Here is a 5515-nt window from a genome sequence, read left to right on the forward strand (position 1 = left end):
CGTGCCCATGGCGGAGTCTCATTATCATCAGCTTGTGAATGGTCTATGGCGTGAGGAAAGTGAATTTCTACCCCTCATAGAGTTTTATCTTATCCAAAGTAACTGCATGCTCTCATTATCCAGATAGACTGGAATATTCAAAGGAACATACTGGATTTGTGTGCCAAAATCCCATTGGCTTTCCACTGGAGAGGAGTGCCCAGCTCCATTCATCCCCTTTGAATATCTCACTTAGTTTATTATTAATTACTTATTTTGTAGATTCCATCACTGACAACTTTCAAATCAAGACTGGATGTTTTTTCTAAAGGACCTGCTCTAGGTATTATTTTGGGAATGTTCTCTGGGCTGGGTTATACAGGAGGTCAGACTAGACAGTCACTATGGTCCCTGCTGGCCTTGGAATCTATTAATCTAATTTGAACTCCCCCAAAAATGAGGGGAAAATTATCCAAAAACCTCACAGAATTCTAAATTACTATGAATTATTTAAATAAAGTTTGAATTGTTTTAGTGGAGTAAGAATTCTGATCCTCTTCCCCATATTTTGACCAGATCTATTAAAACTAATTCCGGGAGATTTAAGCTGAATTAGGCAACACCTCAGAGTTACACATCTCCACCTCTCTCTTGGTGAGGTAGGCTATTTTGTGTTCATGGTGGGGCTAACGTGACCAGTGATAGGATTTTCAAGGCTGCCTATAAATATTTGGCCACCAAAATTCCAATTAGTTTTAATGGGAATTGGACTTCCCAGTCCCCTAGGTGAAAATCTCCACCCATAGCTTTATGATCAAAACCTGCAACTCTTTTCTGGTGGTATTTTTAAGGCCATTATTCAATCTTTTAATTTATGACTTGGAAGCAATCTGTAACAAAATGACCCAATTGTTGGATATTTATTACCTAATAACCTTTTGGTGATCCTCTGGGGGCTTCCTGGTGGATATGGTCACACAAAAGGAAATGAAAAATTAACCTCTGATCTGACAGTAACTGCTCAGCTATTAGTAACCCCTCAATGGGAAAAGAAAAATAGTCCAACCATTGAGGAATGCCTCAAAACAATATGGGAGGTTGGTTATGGAAAAATTAACACAACAATTACATATTCAGCAAAACTGACAGAGTTCTGAACTATATCCATCACTGTGACATTTGAGGAATGTGTAGGGCTGCTGTCATTTCTCCCACATGAGAATTTTTATTTATATTGCCCTCAGAACACACCCAATATTATTATTACCTATCTTTGGTGGAAAAGTGGCAGCTTTGCAAAATCTGCACAGGGCCTGCCTTCTCCTAGAGTGAGGCCAAAGCAGTGTGGTGACTTATTTTTCTTACCACCGTAGAGATGTTTTGTGGTCAAATGCATGTTGTGAATAGGAATATTCATACCTTGTATTGGCTCCAGGTCCTTATTTCTGGGTAGCATTTTTGCCTTTGTCTAAGGTACGTCAAAGAAGACAATTGGGTTTGAAATATCTGCAGCTGATGTATTGATCTATGGTTATAAATTGCTGAACTAGCCTATTTAGGAGCAAAATGTTGAGTTACTTATCAGTATTTAATCAAGCAAGACTCTGGTTGGGTCAGACATGGATCTCAGTAGCACCAGAGTAAAGATGAAGTCTTTGGCTTCATCTCTGAGATCAGAATTTCCTCCACTGTGAGTTTTTCCTTTCTATCCTGATATGGAGGACAGGTGGACTTGGAGGAGATCAAGAGGACCACAACTCAGACCTCCTACTGCAGCACCATATCTGGTGCGCAACGATGCTGGCAGATTCAGCAGACATCAATGTTGTTCATAAAGAGAGACCACAGGCTCAGTTCAGTGGCAAAGGTGCTCAGCCAGGTTTATTGTCAGCAAAGCACGGTACTAGCGCCCTGTTCAACAGGTCACAGGGGCACTAACACATGTATGTCCATGACAAGGTAAAGATTCAGTCAACATAATAGGAGCCTGTGCCCTCGGCTGATACAAAGATGCCCCCACCATGACTTCTCCTTTTATACATTCATAGAGACAAATTACATATTACACTCCAGATGTTGTTAGTTACCAGCCCTACACCTTGTACCTGCTGGGTAAAACAAAACTTCCTCACCTATTATCCTGTCCTCCCCGCCTTATTTTTCGAGGGGGTCAGTGTGCTCCTGTATCATCTCTTGGGAATTTGAGAACTCTGGGTGTTCTTGTACCATCCTCTCCGATCAGGAATGTGCTTACTTGGTTAGTCAATACCTGGTGTGTTACTATTCTGCCAAGGACAGGCCTGTTAGTTATGCCTAGGGCTCCAGCAAGGCCTATAGTGACTGAAGCTGAAGCCTGGCCATTGCCCTTGTACTTCCCTCCACAGCCATCACATGATGTACTGAGGAAGAATATGTCCAACCAAATAACTGTGACTGAGTTCCTTCTCCTGGACTTCTCTGACATTAGGGAGCTGCAGAATTTTCATTTCATGTTGTTTCTAGTGATTTACCTGGCAGCCCCGGTGGGAAATTTCTCATCATCACAGCCATAGCCCTTGACCACCATCTTCACACACCCATGTATTTCTTCCTAATGAATCTGTCCGTCCTAGACCTCGGCTCCATCTCCATCATCGTCCCAAAGTCCATGGCCAATTCCCTCATGAGCACCAGGGCCATTTTGTATTACGGAAGTCTTTCTCTTCCTTTTCTTCACTACAGCTGAGCTACGCTTACTGACCCTCATGGCGTACTACCGGTACATCGCCATGTGCCAACCACTGCACTACAAGTCAATGATGAACAGGAGAGCTTGTGACCAAATGGCAGTCAGTATCTGGATCAGTGGGGTTCTCAATTCTGCACTGCACACTGGGAACACGTTTGCAATAATCTTCTGTGGAGATAATGAGATGGTTCAGTTCTTCTATGAAATCCCCCAGCTCCTCAAACTTGCTTACTATCACTCATATCTCAGTGAAACTGGGGCTATTGCCTTTAGCGTATACTTTGCCTTAAGCTGCTTTATTTTTATAATTGTGTCATATGTTTTGATCTTCAAAACAGTGCTGAGAATCCCCTCTGAGCACGGCCGGAATAAGCCTTCTCCACCTGCTTCCCTCATCTCATTGTGGTCTCCGTGTTTGTTTGCACTGCTAGTTTAGCCTAAATTAAACCCACCTCCAGCTCAATCTCAGGTCTGGATCAAATGGTGCCTGTTTTTTATTCCATGGTGCCTGCCATGATGAATCCGATCATTCATAGCATGAGGAACAAGGATATCAAATCTGCCCTGTGGAAAATGATTGGGTCAAGGCTATTCACCAAAAAATAAAATGTCCATCTTTCTCCCATGACCATCGTCTCATACTGTGTTTTTTTATAAAAATAAACAACTGTTGACATTCTTGTTTCCATGAGAACAAAATGTGCAATGCATTTATGCACACTGGGGTATTTACACAGGTAAATATCTAGAAAAACTCCACTCAGGTCAATGGAGTTACTACAAATTTACACCTTTATAAATAAGATCAAAATCTATCTATCTATCTATCTATCTATCTATCTATCTATCTATCTATCTATCTATCTATCTATCTATCTATCTATCTATCTATCTATCTACAAAGGATTGGCCATACTGGATCAGTCCAAATGTCCATGTAGCCTATTATCCTGTCTTCCTATAGTGGCCAGTGTCAGACGCTTCAGAGAGAATGAACAGAATAGGGCAATTATTAAGTGACCCATCCTATGTTGTCCAATCCCAGCATCTGGCAGTCAGAGACTTAGGGACACCTAGAGCATGGGGTTACATCCCTGACCCACCTGGTTAATAGCCATTTATGGACCTATCCTCTATGTCTAGCTCTCTATCCATCACCATACATACCACTCTATCTATTGATCAATCGATCAGTCAGAGGCTTTTGTACTGCCACCCATTACCATGGTATCAGAGCACTTTCCCCATAAACTCAATTACCATATCAAAGTCACACATGGGGTCTCTGGCTCTTCTTCTTTTTTCTGGGTGGGGAGTAAACATTCTGTCCCCGCCGTTCCCCCAACGCCAGAGGAGCTCTCTGCCCCTACTACCAACCCAGGGCCTGAATACCTGTCAGCCTCCGCCATGGCCATGGGGCTCAAGGTGTCATCTGCTGCCCCTGGTGGCAGGGCTTTTTTGCTATAATGAACCTCTGGCTTTAATTAACAAATGGCTTGGATCCCCAGCGGTTCTTTCTAGCGAGGATGTACTGTATTTTGTAGTTTGGTTGATTTGTTTCTGTGTTCCAGATGTTTTTGGTGGGTGGGGGTTTGGGAGGGTGAGATATGTTTGATCAGATGGGAGTATTCATTTGATGTCATCAAGTAGTGGGTATTACCAGATCAGACCCCGGATCGAGCACACACCTACTTTCCCCTGGATCGTGGTTAGCTAGCAGAGACAGGGCCTCCCTAACTGGACTTAGCTATCTCTCTCTGAGATAGCAAACACGCATCTCCCATCGGCTAGCTCAGGCGCCTTCCATCCAGTGTGCTGGCTTTTGTGTCTCCGTATGTATTACGGAAGTCTTTCTCTTCCTTTTCTTCACAACAGCTGAGCTTCCCTTACTGACCATCATGGCGTACTACCGGTACATCGCCATGTGCCAACCACTGCACTATAAGTCAATGATGAACAGGAGAGCTTGTGTCCAAATGGCAGTCAGTATCTCGATCAGTGGGGTTCTCAATTCTGCACTGCACACTGGGAACACATTTGCAATAATCTTCTATGAGATGGATCAGTTCTTCTGTGAAATCCCCCAGCTCCTCAAACTTGCTTGGTATGACTCATATCTCAGTGAAACTGGGGCTATTGCCTTTAGCGTATACTTTGCTTTAACTGCTTTGTTTTTTATAATTGTGTCTTATGTTCTGATCTTCAAAACAGTGCTGAGAATCCCCTCTGACGGGGCCGGCATACAGCCTTCTCCAACTGCCTCCCTCACGTCATTGTGGTCTCCGTGTTTGTTTGCACTGCTAGTTTTGCCTATATTAAACCCACCTCCAGCTCAATCTCAGGTCTGGATCTCATGGTGACTCTTTTTATTCCGTGGTGCCTCCCATGATGAATCCAATTACTTATAGCATGAGGAAAAAGTATATGGAAGCTGCCCTGTGGAAAATGATTGAGTCAATGCTATTCTCCAAAAAAATAAGATGGCATCTTTCTCCCATGACCATCGTCTCAGTCTGCGTTTCTTTATAAACATAATCAACTCTTGACATTATTTTCTCCATGAGAACATAACGTGCAACCGTTTATGCACACTGAGGTATTTACACTGGTAAATATCTAGAAAAACTGCACTCAGGTCAATGGAGTTACTATAAATTTACACCTATATAAATACCCTGTCTTCACACAGTGGCCAATATCAGATGATTCAGAGAGAATGAACAGAACAGGACAATTATTGAGTGACCCCTCATGTTTTGTCCAATTCCAGCATCGGGCAGTCAGAGGCTTAGGGACACCCAGAGCACA

The 5515-nt window shown here is 42.9% G+C and overlaps 1 pseudogene; it reads left to right on the forward strand.

The window, feature by feature from the left end:
• Positions 1 to 2557: 2557 nt before the first annotated feature.
• On the forward strand, positions 2558 to 3148 carry LOC135887449 (olfactory receptor 14J1-like; annotated as a pseudogene).
• Positions 3149 to 5515: the final 2367 nt, after the last annotated feature.

The sequence above is a fragment of the Emys orbicularis genome, chromosome 13 (assembly GCF_028017835.1).
Source record: "Emys orbicularis isolate rEmyOrb1 chromosome 13, rEmyOrb1.hap1, whole genome shotgun sequence".
Classification (NCBI taxonomy): domain Eukaryota; kingdom Metazoa; phylum Chordata; order Testudines; family Emydidae; genus Emys; species Emys orbicularis.